The sequence below is a fragment of the Lissotriton vulgaris genome, chromosome 7, assembly GCF_964263255.1.
Source record: "Lissotriton vulgaris chromosome 7, aLisVul1.2, whole genome shotgun sequence".
Lineage (NCBI taxonomy): Eukaryota > Metazoa > Chordata > Amphibia > Caudata > Salamandridae > Lissotriton > Lissotriton vulgaris.
Genome location: NC_141695.1, coordinates 752,518,519 through 752,533,855, shown reverse-complemented (window position 1 = coordinate 752,533,855; position 15,337 = coordinate 752,518,519). Strand labels below are relative to the sequence as shown.

General features: G+C 46.3%; 1 protein-coding gene across 2 annotated transcripts in view; it reads left to right on the top strand.

Moving 5' to 3' along the window:
* The window catches only part of SLC39A11 (solute carrier family 39 member 11), a 2,411,801-nt gene that overhangs the window by 1,666,334 nt on the left and 730,130 nt on the right, over window positions 1-15,337 (top strand). The gene's annotated exons all lie outside the window — the stretch shown is intronic.

The following is a 15,337-nucleotide window of genomic DNA, read 5'->3' as shown; positions in this document are numbered from 1 at the left end:
ACAGTTATTAGAATTTGATGAATGGTCAGAGCGATCATTCTGAGCACCACGACCTCTACCACGTGATGCGTTCTGTGAACCACCACGACCTCCTCTAGACGAATTACCACCACTACGGTCATTTAAAGCAGGACAATCAAATTTAATGTGTCCCTCCTGTCTACAATAAGCACATTGGTTGTACCCCAACGAAGATCTCTGAAAAGATGAATCATTACGCGGCTGCGATCGATTTGATTGCGACTGCGATCTATTCTGCTGAGGCGCATTCTGATTAGAACGCGGCGGATATGCTTGTTGTAACAACACTTTAGTTTTCAGCTCTTTCGTCTTTTTATCGGCACGGTCATTTTCCTCTTTTTCTCTATTTTCGTAATATTGTGCCGTAGCCAATATCTGAGCTGAGGTAGAAACGGCCCACGCACTTTCTGAATTCTTCAATTTATTGCACAAGTCGGGCAATAAGTTCGATACAAATTTATCCACAAACAGCCTTTGTCCACCCTCAGTACCCATATCCTGCCCACTATGATCGACGAATGTTTCCTCGAACCTCGTAAAGAAGTCTGAAACACTCTCATCTTTCTTCTGCTTACAGGCTGACAACTTGTCCCAATTTACCCTCATAGCTGGCATAAGCGTTTTCATTAACGTAATGATTCGCTGGGGAAGAAGTTCAATCAACTGATCGGGTTTAGTAGCAGCCACTTGTCCAGCGTCTGCCGCTGTAATGGCAGCCCAATCACCACCTAATTCATTCGCATGATCTTGGTGACGAATCTTGGCCCATACCGGTTGCGGTACGACATTGCCAAACAACATGTCGATATCGGCCAGATTCATTATCGTAGCGTCTACGAGCTGCGATAATTCTTTGTAATACCCCGCAGGATTTTTGCGAGGATCAGGCAAAGTTTGTTTCACCTGAAGCACTTCCGATCGTTTCCAAGGGAGGTGTATCCACACTCTCTGGAAATGTGCTGGTATTGGAGCATTAGCATTAGTATTATCAGCGGGTACCCAAACTGGCGGAACTTCTCGCATAGGATATTGGCCAGACCCATCTCGTTGTTCAATGTCCTCAACGAACAATGCATGAGGAATAGGAGCAGGACGAAGAGATAGCAACCGTTCAATAGCACGTCGGACATTAGTATCGACTATCAGTCCAGTTGCGAACTGAAGCCGAAGATTAGACAGGGCGGTCAGCACCTCGTCAGGCGCATTGTCCGCTATCTGATCATGTAAGAACTTGCACATTTCATCAAACACATATCTCTGAGTAGGTATGTTGAATTGATCAAACGTTTCGAGGACAACACGAGGTGGATTTCTAACAGGGTTTATCATCCAACCCATCGCCATATTGTATAGCGCAACACGTTCTCTATTACCAGGAAGCTGGCTACGTCTCTGTGGACCATCAGAACCTGCAGACCCAAAAACAGGTCCGAGCGACTGAAAGAAGTTTGTCGCAAGGGGAGAATCACGATTACGAGTAGAGGGAGAAGAGTAAGACACAGGACTAACAAGAGAAGGAGTAGAGACGTTAGCAGCAACAGGGGTTAACAACACAGGAGCAGTAGCGTGAGCAGTAGCGGGAACAGGAGTATGTGGAAGCGGAGGAGCAGTAGGAATAGACACAGGCACAGGAGCAGGAACAGTCGGAAGAGCGGGTGCAGGTTGAGGAACTGGTGGAACAGGTACGGCAGGGACCACAGGAGCTGCGGTACCCTGTACGTACGGAGGTGGCGACTTCATAAGATAGGACATTAAAGAATCCTCAACTGCCTCTTCCTTCTTATCCGACTCCGTAGACAAAACAGGATAGCATTTGTCTATGGACATACGCTGTAATCTCTCAAACACTTCCTTATCCTTATCCTCCTTATCACGCTGAAACTGCTCAGCTTTCTTTACTATAGTAGCAACAGTATCTCGCTGACTACGTTTATTTTGTCTGATCTCTTTCTGTCGGGCTTCTTTGCGCCAGAACCGAAAGGCATCAAACATGGCCGGCCTTGATTTACGTTCGAACAACTTTATTTCCAAATTATCTAAGATCGACGCTTCGAAGCTACCGTGAGGTGGCCAACGAAGATCGCCGTCTTTCTTTGTATATTTGATCCAATAATCGTTAAAAGCAATCGGGCCTAGCCCATGTTTGCTATATAGGTCATAAGTAGGAGTTCCAACCGGAGGTATCGGACACGAGTCCTCCAGCAGGGAATCCGCACCACAAGGTCTAAAGCAACTGAACAAAGTACTGCGACCAGGCATCTTGCACACTAGCCGAGTTTCACAAACTTCAAGGGTTACGGGATTTCGGGATTTACCAAGTCCCAGCAAAGAACTAAACCCTCGGTCTTTGGCGGCTGCAGTCGTCAAACAAATACAACAACAACAAAGTACGCTAGCAAAGTGTCACCGACAAAAACACTCACACAGCGTGTACAACAAAGACACCCGCTAAAGTGTCTACAACAAAAACACTCGCTAAAGTGTTTACAACAAAGACACTCGCTAAAGTGTCTACAACCAAGAACTCTGGGAGCGACCCACAAATACTTAACTCAAAGATCAATGGCGTCCTCAGGAAGGCCCGTCAATCGTCTCGCTATACCAAGGTCTACGCCAGGCGCCAAAACAGGTCTACAGTCAGGGTAGCAGTCCGTCGCAGCCGTTAGGAGGCGGGAATCTTCGCGGGAAAAGTCTTCGGGCCACTTATTTCGACAACAGGATCGATGAAGCGGGGTGCACCTTCCCTCGGAGATTTCACACGAAGTTCCTCACGATCGTCAGGCTTGGACCGGTACCACTGATGCAGCCCCACGTTGGGCGCCAACTGAAGGACTGGGTTCTTTGGACCCAGCGGTGCCAGGGCACAACACCTGAAACCTTCGTGGGTAACCTGCTCCGGCGTACAAGTCACAGAGACACGGGACACTTCCTTCGGCGTCAAAGAGTCAAGGTTTATTTACTGCAGGGAACACAGAAGTCACAAGAAGTACATCGAGTGTAGTTCGGGGAGACTGCTTCAAATTGTATTTGTGGATCGCTCCTTTTATACAGTTTCTACCCATAGGATAACATGATACACAATAGTTTACAACCTGGTTCCCACAAGTCGCTCTCAGAGGGGTCGCTTAGATCACTTTGAAACACACAAGATCCGGAACATAAGTGCGGAAACATTTGGCGGTTCCCAACTGTAAAAACCCATCTTCCCACCATTAGCAAATTCCAATCAGCAGTAAAGTAGATCGAAACAGGAACGAAGACAGGTGCAGAGGAAGACGGAAACAGTGGGGAGATCGGAAAGGGTGTAAAAGGGGAGTGTCAAGAAGCACGAGATACAGGCATCAAAGGGACGTGCCTAATGAGATGCACGGCTGAGACAATAAGCCCGTGCGGCAAGATGAGCCTCGAGCGGCGCCATCTGCCTTACAGTAGCATCCCCCTCGTCATAAAGACACTTTCAAAGAACATGTGTCTTTCGCAAATATCTTGGGAGTCCCAGGGTCGCGAAGCGGACAGCGTCCGTTCGCTGGCTACTTGAGGGCAAGAGACAAAATGGATGCCGTATCTAAGATGGAACCCGTGGGTACAGATGACAAACCCACATAACAAACGAACGGTTTAAGTTAGCACAGCGAAACTGCGCACACTTGCTAAACTCGTCATTTGCGGTTCATAGATACTAGACTCGACCATATTCGTGTGAGTCGAAAACACCACTTACAATTGTCACGGAACCTCAGCACCACTGCACTCTCTTGCACTGCATTATAAACCAGTCCAGGCTCTCCACCACTCTACGCCTCTCCACTCTATGCTACTCTACAACACTGCATTCTATGTCACTGCACTCTACCCCCCTGCTGTATGCCACTGCCCTCTATCCTAGACCACTCCACTATATATTGCACCATTCCACTCTATGCCACTTCGCTCTACTCTCGAAAAATCTGCTCTCTCCCACTGCACTCTCTAGTGTGCATCACTCCACTTTACGCAACTCCACTTTACTCAACTGCACCCTACGCCACTCTACTCTGTACTGCTTTATGCCATTACTCCATGCTGCTGCACAGTACACTGCATCAGTCACTTGTCGCAGGGATTCTGCTCCTACACAGAACGTTGCATAGAGACTTGGAACCTCAGTGAATTAGGGTGTGCCAAAAACTCACCTTAGTATCCAAAATCCCCAAACAGACTAGCAATCAGTGTCTCATTGGTTCTTCCAAACCCCCAATGATTAGACAACCCAGAACATGAACTTAGAATACCTCAGGTAACGTGGAACACATGAACACTCTTTGGTTATACTATCCTACCAGTCCAAAACGAGGAGTAAATGAAGACACGTGCAAGTTTGAAATATTTATTTCTAGTGCGGTGTTCTCAAGCGCAGTATCTTTGCTAATACAAGCAAACATATTATAAGCAACAAGGTTATCAGCATAGTTACTATTCCATAGAATACAAAGGGAGAAGGCATGTTAAAATGCTAAAGGGAAGAAGGCTAAATTACACCTCAGTCTTACCCTCCCTTGCTAGTATATTATATTATATCTACAGAAGGTCTCTTTGGGTTTACAAGGACGGCCCCATACCTCTAGTCCTAGTAGAAAGGTATCACATCATTTTCTACACCAGCTCTCTACATGCGAATGTTCTCCAAGTGTGTGTACATGCTTTGCGCAGTGCATTATTAAACGCGCCAAAATCAGAGGTGGCCGCAGATGCATATGTGTTATGTCTAGGACGTGCGTGCGCTGATCAGACCGAACAACAGCCACTGTGTTGAAATAACCTTGAAGGCCTCAGCACTCAGTGTTCAGACATAGCTTACCAAGCAAAGCTGATACAATAGGAAAACATTATTCTCGTGTGAAGCAAAACATTCTGCTAGACTCTAAACATTTATAATATTATGTGCCGTGTTCAAAAGCAACAGAAATGAAAAATGGCATTTAAACTTCTAATAAGCTCATGCTAACTTAACACAGTGTAAAGGCAAAGCCCATCTGCATGACACACTCTGTACCTTAAACCACTCCACTCTACGTCACTTCACTCTACTCTGTAACAATCTGCTTTACGCCACTGCACTCTGCACCACACTACTCCGCTCTGCGCCACTCTACACCACTGCACTTTACACTGCGCCACTCTACTCTACACCATCTACTCTATGCCACTATCCTCATGTGACTCTTCTCTAAACCGCTGCATTCTATTCTAATGCACTCAACACCACTTTACTCAAAACCATTGCACCCTGCGTCCCTGCACCCTACACCAACTACTCTGCACCGCTGCACTCTACATCACTATACTCTACTCTGCAACACTCTGTCACTGCACTCTACTCTGCACCACTTTATGCCACTACACTTTGTATCACTCCACTCTACTGCACTCTACCCTGCACCACTCCTCTGTACTCTGAACCGCTCCACTCTGTCACTCTACTCTGCAACACTGCACTCTCTGCCACTGCACTCTACGCTACTTCTCTGGAACACTGCACTCTAAGCCACTTCACTCTACTCTGCACCACACTACTGCGCTCTACACCAATACACTGTGCGCCACTGTACTCTACTCATAATAGCTCCACTTTATGCCACTGCACTCTACACTACAGTACTATAAGCCACTCTAATCTACTGTGTACCACCGCAGTCTACAATACTGTACTCTGTCACTGCACTGTATGCCGCTTCACTCTACTCTGAAACAATCTACTCTATGCGACTGCACTCTACGCCACTCTGTTCTACCCTATGCCATCTATTCTACACCACTCTATGCCACTTCACTCTACTGTGCACCACACTACTGCGCTCTACACCAATACACTGTGCGCCACTATACTCTACCCCAATCTACTCTTAATAGCTCCACGTTATGCCACTGCACTCTACACTAAAGTACTCTAAGCCAGTCTGTAAACTTGATTGACAATAGGCTGATGATCTGACCAGTAGCACCTCTGGCAGCTATGCCACGGTCTGCTCAGTGGAATGTGGGAGGATGCTGTGTCGGGTGTCCATGAAGTGGATGGCTTCCCAATCCCCTCCCCTCCAGCAGATAGTCCTTGGTTTGCCTGCGTTCACTAGTGCTTGCGCAGGACTATCTTGGCTTGAAAGACAAGTGCTACTTGTGTAGGGAGCAACTCCAACGCGCTTCGTGTCCGCGCCTCGCCATCTCCCCAAGACTATCTTTTAATTGCATCAAAGACTTGAAAAAAGCAAATTAACATTACACCCCAGCCAAATAATTGATTAGAGAGGCTTCCCTCTTATGCTCATTTCATGTTTACTTGTTTGAAAGCGCTCAAAGCAAAGACTTGTTAATTTGCTCTGGGCAGAAACGGAGGAACATAAAACATACATTTATAATTACAGGAGATGGGGAACGCGAAATTGTTCTCGGTTATTAATATTCTAATATATTCGGTTCGCTAGAACATTAATTATGTATTTAATCTGAGCTCCGTTTGTTCAGGTTCATCCTTGTACCCTGGGTGGCAATTACGGCGAGGAAATGGAGAGTAATTAAAATGTTGCCCCGTGTACTGGAAACAACAATTACAAAGGTGTGGATGTTGGAAGTGAAGGCTGCTCCCGCTTTTTTGGTGTGATCACTAGAGCGAGAGAATAACTCTATCGAGCAGCTCAGGGGGCTGTGCAGAAGCAGCGGTCATCATTGCACCTCATGTGGTACCCAGGGGCCTCTGGGAAGGCCTCGTTTAGAGGACCATAGACCATTCTTGCAGTTTTTAACATTGATGGGGTGGAGGTAAATTCTTATCCCTCAGCTAAGTGCAGTCTGGGCAGGCATCAGAATTCCAAGACATGCATCGAACTCCTCACCTTGCAATTTTCTCATGATGAGTTTTGACAGTTCAAAACTTACCAAAATTTACCAGGGGAAATGTGCCATAAATGTGTGCTGAAAATGCCAAGTTCTCGTTCTCTGGAGGAAACTCAGAATAGGAGGTAGTTACTGCACCTGGTAAATACTGGACCCTGATTTGATAGTATTTAAGGAGTATGGATGGTAAATACTTCACGCTGTCTTGGCTCACAGTTATTCAGGGCCTTAATGTTTTCTGGACGTTACTTTCATGGAGTCGACAGAACTTGAAATAGCTGATAGAAATGATTTACACCAGAAAAGCCCAGGACCTGAAAAAGAGCGCCTGGTCGACATGAAGGTTATGATGCAACGACCCCTCTTGATCTTCAGCGAAAAGAGCTGATAACCGGCTGCAGAAACTTTTTATAGAACTTGAATTAAGTTTCAATATGTTGGTGAGCTACAAAACATAGAGTACTTGTGAATCTGGTAAGGGACCTCCGTGATTGTAGCACCCAGCTCGAAAGATCAGTGTACCTCACAGGATGCAGGTTTCTTTCCCAGCAGGGCCAACTCCCCTTTTTAGGTCTCGCCTAGGCAGGATATGGGCATATTGCTCAACCCACTTTCTGCCCATCTTCTTAATTAGTTTCTGTCCTTGTCCTTTGTAAATGGTAGCTTTTCATTGGTCATTAGGCTTAGTAGTTCCTCCTTAGTACTGCCTTGACTCTTCTTGTAACCTCCCATGAGGACACCCCTGTTGCATGTATTGTTACTCTCTAGGTTTTTATTACAGCCTCAAAGCACTATTTTCTTAAAAGGGTTTAGGCAGGATCCACACTTAGTTCTAAGCTAGGCTGGCAGTGGTTCCTTCAGTCACTACAACATCTCACATGTATATGAGACCGTCTATAATTTTCCCTTCATCAGCTCCACACAGAGTACAACCTAATCCGAAATTAATGTAATAATTATTTTGTCACATTTCAAAGCTACTAATTGTATGTAAGGACATAGCTATTTGAATGTACTTGTAGTACTGTTTTGCATGCAAATCATTTTGAGTAGGGTGGATTACCATATCTTCTGCAGGATCCAGTACCATATGTGACCAAAAGAGGCCCCCTTTTGGCCACATATGGTACTGCACCCTGCAACACGGCTAGGTAAAAAACATTGCCATTTATAATGCCAATAACTCCAGCTTTGTAGACATGCAGTGCTGGTGCCTTGATCACTGGGGACCTCTAGGAGCAGCTTGCAGTACTGCACCGAGACATGCAGTGCTGGTGCCAAGATTACTAGGGACATCTAGGAGCAGCTTGCAGTACTGCACTGAGACATACATTGCAGGTTCCTGGCACACGTCGCAAGCATTTGCAAAGCACTAGGTCTCACATTACTGAAAGTATGAGCTATTGGCATTGCATTATTATTTGCAGCGCTAAGACCTCAAACTATCAGTAATGCGAGACCTATTGCATTGGAAATGCTTGGTAATATTTTCGAGGTAGGTTGGGTGACTGTAACTGCTACTGAATAAAGTCAAAGAGTTAATTTTTTGGTGTGTGGCATACATATAGCCTGAATAATAACTTTTATAATTGAGGAGCATACTTTTAGCCTTTCACTAGAATTGCTACACCCCTTACTCTGTGACCAATTAACTTTGTTCCCCCACCCACTCACCCTTTTTCCCAGTGGCAAGTGCATATTTTTATAGATGTCTGATTTGGGTCCTTTCGCAGAATGGCTTCTCTAGCATCTCCTCCATCTGTAAAAGTGGATGCCGCAAAAAGTATGCTGTGACCAAAAAAGGCAGTATAATCTTTCAACAATAGCAAAGACCCTTCCCCCAAAGAAAGGAAAAATGTATATATCGGTTTGCCAAGCCCTCATAAACGGCACCCGTAAAAACCACAATGGATCCACAGGTTACAAACAGAAGAAAGTAACTGCCAGTGCCACCAAGCACCACTCGAGCCATTACAGACCACCGATTTTCAGGAAATGAAAGTAATTGCCAGCGCCGCCAAGCACCATCCAAATCATCACCGACCACCGATATTCAGGAAATGAAAGTAACTGCCAGGCAAACCAAGCACCACCCGATCCATCACAGACTGCAGACGTTAGACAAATAACAGTGATGTAGAACAAGATTTTAAATGAGGAATGGGCTTGTTGCACATGTAATGCACTCCAGTTGTCAGATAAGCACTGAGTTTTATAGGACTGCCACTGGTTTACTCCCTTTGTACACTCAACTCTGAGAGGTAAGTGAGTTCCATGGTGAAGGCTTACTCCGCCACACGGCAGTCCTCATCCTACTAGACCTCTCAGCAGCTTTCGACATCGTCTCTCAGCGCACAATAAATGCCAGACTCCACGACGCCGGCATCCAAGGAACTGGCCTCATCTGGATTTTCTCCTGCCTCACTGTCTGAGTCCAAAGAATCAGACTCCCACCCTTCCTCTCCAAACCCACAGACATCAGCTGCTGAGTACCCCAAGGATCCTCCCTCAGCCCCACGCTCTTCAATATCTACATGGCCCCTCTCGCCACCATCGTCAGAAAACATGGAGTTAACATAGTATCCTATGCTTACGACACTCAGCTCATCCTCTCCCTCACCAATGAACCTGACATCACGAGACGCAGCTTCCAGGGAGGTATGAAAGACATCGCTGCCTACATGAGGAACAGCTGCCTAAAGCTCAACTCAGAGAAAACGGAAGTCCTCTGATCCACCCCCTCATCATGGGACAACACCTGGTGGCTCACCATTCTTGGCGAACCTCCTACACCCACAGACCACGCTTGCAACCTCAGCATCATACTCAACTCTTCCCTCACAATGCACCGACAGATCAACACAGTACCCTCCACATGCTTCAACACCCACTGCATCCTCCGCAACACTTTCAAATGTACCCCCCCCCGAATCCAGAAGGATCATCACCCAAGCACTCATAACCAGCAGACTGGACTACTAGAAAGCCCTCTTATGCTGGAATAAACAAATCTCTACTTCTTTAGCTACAGACAATCCAGAACACCTCAGCTAGACTTTTCCTCGGCATCCCACGACAATACCACATCACCCAACACCTACGAGAACTCCACTGGCTACCCGTAGAAAAAAGAGTGACCTTCAAGCTCCTCACTCATGCCTACAAACCCCTCCACAACATTGGACCCCAATACCTCAATGACAGAATCTCCTTCTACGCACCCAAGAGAAGCCTCCGATCCACCGGTCTCCCCCTGGCCGAAATTCTACACATCCGCAGAGCCAGAGCGGGGGTGTTCATTTGCCTACATCGCAGCCAAGACCTGGAAAGAACTCCCACTCAGCATCAGACAAGCGCCCACTTTGCCTGCCTTCAGGAAGAGCCTCAAGACCTGGCTCTTCGGATGAGACGAAGCTGTGCGAAATCCCCCCTCACCCCTCCAGCGCCTTGAGACCCTCGGGGTGAGTGGTGGGCTCCACAAATCGATGATTGATTGATTGGTAGAGGTACTGTAAGACACACACATTTATGCCCGATCACAAAGTCCAGTTATTGCGGTCAGCAACAGGTTCTTACACTATCTGCTTGTGGCTGAGATGCATCGGACATACACAAAGCCCTTTCATAGTAAGATACTGTGCTCCTATAATATGGGTCCCTGTGGCAAGTTTTTGTCTACGTGAAAGAGTCTGAGTGCCTTCTCCAAGCTTTATGAGATCTTAGGTTTACCATACATTGTGTTTGCAAACAGTGCTGGACCAGGTTCCACACAGAATGCAACCATGTTTGTTTCTGCTTTTTATCCTAACTTCTAAGTGTTCTGAGTAAAAGAAAGAGCAACGCTTTTGGTTTCAGCGCTGGTAGTCAATTTTTCAGTGAAAATCATTGCAAAAATCAAGATTTCCAAAAGTCTACTACTGAAACTGGAACGGGCCACATCCAAGATGTAAGCTAGGGTATCAAACGGGGTAGATCTCAGGTCTTGGGTCCAGTTAATAGGCCTCCTGCTGAACTGGTCGTAGACTTCCTGGAACAGGTCACAGTTAAGAAGAATACCATTCACAGGCTTCTACTAGACACAAGTCAATTTGTAGATGTTCTTGCTGCACTTGGACGTTCTCCCACAGTTATGCTCCCGTGGTTACATAACGTCAGGGACCTCTATCTTGAAAATGGCCAGTCGAGGCAGGGAATCCATTTGGGCACACATACTCATGAAACTGGAAAGGGAAACTGTAAAATAGGGTTGTGGGCTAACACCATTTCACATAATAACTCAAAACAATAAGACAAAATGCCAACAGTTCCAAGCATAGATAATTGGACTCTACCATAGAGCCTGAAATGAAGAGGAATTGGTGGATAGATGTCCCTGCAATTAGAGATGGTACTGGACTGATCAGTAGCAGTGCAGACTCACCACAAGCACCAAACACTTGGCAACTCCTCAACCTCTGTTCACATTGTTCCTTCTTGTGTTGATTTAGGACAACTTGGGTGTGAGTTCCTGGATTCTGGGAGGTTGATTCTCTTAAGATGGCCTCCATGTGTAGTGCACTCTACTAGTCCTTGTTATTTATCTCTCCAGACCTGAGGAGTAAACAGAAACCAGAAGAGTCATGTTCCTAGCAAATGTTAATCTTGGTTGCTGCAGAGTCTTCTAAACGTCCAGACACCTGGATAGGGAAAGTATGGAGCCTCATTTGGGGCACTCATTGGAAGACAGAGTGAACCAAAGCACAAGCTTTTTTTTTATTCCAATAATCCTGCAGTCAGTGGAGAGTACATCTTCTCATTTATTACCACAAAGGAAAAGGGTGTGTCTCTGACTTGAACCAAATACTTAACACAGGAATGATAGATCGAAACCTCCGGTGCTGTGGCAGGTAAAACTGACTGCTTGAAGCAAATGTGTATTTTCCAGCCCACCATCTACAACATATAGTAGCACTTATCATATCCAGATGGACTATGGTAACTCGCTTTACCTGGGACTCCCAGACTATCAACTGGCCAGACTCCAGACCACTATGAACAACGCAGCCCAGTTTGTGTTTAAAATCCCACGCCGCACTCATGCCTCCCCCCTTCTGCACCAACTTCACTGGCTCCCTATTAGACAGAGGATAAAATTCAAGGGCCTCTGTATCGCACATAAAGCCATCTATGGAAAGGCACCGATATACATCAGAAACAGTTTAACCAACTATGCCCCTACCAGAGTACTCCGATCCTCGGAAGCCAGGATGCTAGTCTGCCCCCGCTCTCGCCTGTCATCTGTAGGAGGCAGAGCCTTCTCGTCTATCATTCCACAGATCTGGAACAGACTAACTGACAGCCTCCGAAAAGAACACTCCCTGTTACCGTTCAGGAAACAACTCAAAACCATTCTGTTTAAGGAAGCCTGGGGCTTACAGTAAAGTACCGCCTCTTCACCCCCAACCTTAGCTGGCCCCTCTCTCACAGCGCTTAGAGACCGTTGGTGATAATGCGCTATACAAATGCAAATTGCAAATTACAAATTACATGGTAATGTCCATGCACGTTTTCATGTTAACAGGAGAAGGAAAAAGAAAATCAATAAAAAAAATCTGTGAATCACTCTGTATCCTTAATAGGACAGCGTTCGTGTTGTAATTAACCTCTCACGTAACTAGCCCATATATACCATGCACAGTCACCACACGTGATGAGCAGAAAGGAGAAGATCCAGTTGTGTACAGCTGCACAGACTTAGCTGGGTAGCTTCTGGCAGGCCTTTTCCAAAACATACATAAAAAAGGCCAGTGCCCCCAACACCATTCGTCAGCCACCCTATAGCCTTACATGAGGTGGCAGCTGCCTATGAGTTTTGTACAGTTTGGTTGCAGTTCCTAGGTAGAAGAGACTAGGCTTTGCTGTCTCATGTGTCAGTAAAACATGAAGAACCGCCAGGAGACACTAAAGTCATCAACACCACTGGGTGGGGGGATCATAGGGTAGGCCAGAAAAAGCTGATCATGCCCATGAGGGCACAGCTTTCACAATCATTTTACCTCTGACCTGCTAGTTCGTTGTCGCCTAGCCTATCCACTAGCCCCATCTTTTACCTGTTGCCCAAGACTGTCTTCGAGGTACTCATGGACCTTTGATATTGCCAATCAACCTTTCAGGAAAAGCCCTGCTGTACGGCTTGAACCACGTGTGGTAAAACTGTGTGTTTGTCAGCCAACATAAACGTTGAGGGTACGAGTCTGATTCCCTGTATCCCCTCAGGAGATGTTGACCTATAGTCCTGCTTACTCACAGTGCACCATCCGAACCCCTAACTTGATAAAGTAACAAATGTGTGTGTGCAACTTTAGACATGAGAACCCTGATCTCCCAAGGAAATTGTGGTGGCAGATCTAGAACCTTTTTGTTTGGATTCTTGTGCATACCCAAAGAAGTATGCAAGAAATACTCAGCAAGGCTATACAATGTTTACTGTAGCATTGTGATTCTTGCATGAAAGATGTGCGCTGCGATTATGAGTAGAATGAAACAGATTAGTGTAATTACCAATACAAGAACAGTGAAAAGAAATATTTCCACCATTGTGCTGAGACAGTGTATATATGCAGACATATAAGTACTGTGTATATATGCCCTCCTAACAAGCGCTCCCTAATCTAGTCTTGCCTGGGGGGTCATCTGCTAAATCTCTGCTGGGTGGATTAACTCCCCATTACCTGTGGGTAACGGTCTTCAGGCTGTCCGTCTTGCTTTAGAGCTGCACATCACTCATGTTGGCACACAAGAATCAGCTGAGCTGGAGTTCAGACAAGTGGTAACATTGCAGTGTCAGCGGAGTGCTCATCTGCCTAAACAAGGAAGTTGTTGTGTATTTATAACAATAGAGCCCATGTGGCCATTGCAAGTGCTGTCTGGGTCGTAGTTGTTTATTCTAGTTGGTTAGTGGTATGGACAACCGGATAAATATCAAGTATGACATTTGCGCAGTGAACTTTATCCCTTGTACTGAATGTTCAAGGTATCGTAATAGAGTGTCTACTAAGTTGAAATGTTAACAATGCAGATTCAGAGATGGTTATCTTGCATTGACATGCTCGCAAATGATGTCAAAAGTAATTGAGAGTAAAAGAGAAGGCAAGTTAAGAAACGTGGGCATGTAAATTGTGTTGTTTCTGGTAGACCCTTCCTTATCACGTGACAGCCCATCTGCACATCCATTGTGACGTTCCCATGCTGGCTACTCTGCTATTTTTCACAGTGTTTATGGGTAGAGCCTTAATCTGCGTTGCAAATGTAAGGCCACGTTCTGCAGGGCATTCTTCATTATCTTCGAAAGAAGAGGCGCTGCCCTATGGAGCATGCACATGTTGCGAAGCACTGTATGTCTGGCAGTGGCCACGAGAAGCTGTGGCTCGCGCATGGCACTGCAGCGTCACATGACCGCGCACAGGGGTCACCTGTCAGTCACTGAACAGGTTTATCTCGAATTCAACGATTCCTGTAGTATGAGTGCGCCTTGAGGCCTGAAAACATGGTGTAAACCGTGCTCTGCTTACTTTTGTCTTTGCACCTGTCTACATTATATGCAGAGCCAGGGTACTAATACTTTGGTACTTGCAGTAACTATACGCCACAAAAGGGTGCAGTGTCTGTGTGACTGGCTGTGCTGGTTCCACCCTGCCAGGGTTCCCGAAGTATACCAATCACCCGATGCCAACAGTTTGATATATCTATGCCGCCAGTCACTGACTGTGCATTTGCAATCAGCAAGCACATGCCAGAACTCTGGCTCAGAAAGATGTATAAAGAGACTCCGACAGTTTAGCTGGAGGTTCAGGAGGAAAGACCCTCCCCGTCGTCCTTTGATCTGTACTGGTGCCGGAGTCTTGTTTACGCCGGTTCCATGCCTCGGCCGTGCTGTGTCTCAGTGGATAATGTTTGCAGCTCGTGTGGCTCCTTTTGAGCAGCCATCTTTGCCGGTCTAGCTCCTACAAGCGCTCTATGCATGCCAATGAGGCATGTCGTGCCCCCCTGAGAGCATTGGTACGAGAGCGTTAAACGGGAGTGCAGTAGAATACAAATGGAAGTGTGGGCTTAATGCTGTTGTAAGGTGAAGGATGGCTGCACTTCATCGTCCTCGGACTCTTAGCAGCCCTTGTCGCGGCATGGCACACACACAACAGGGACAGCATGGTCTGCAGACTGCAGGTACTACAGACAAAGCAGCAGTGCCAGCTCCTCACGAGTATACGACAGGAGTACCACGCAGAGCAAGAGTACAATCTAACTTCACACACTGACGTAACAAGTGCGTCACGGGCAGCGGCACTGAAAGCGCAAATCCAGTGGAGGCTCCGATGGTGTAGGCTTTATTCACTCGAAAAACAGGCACAGAATAAGAAAGCATCAGAGCAGTGTTCGCCCACACACATTGCCACTGTGTAAGTTTGGATCA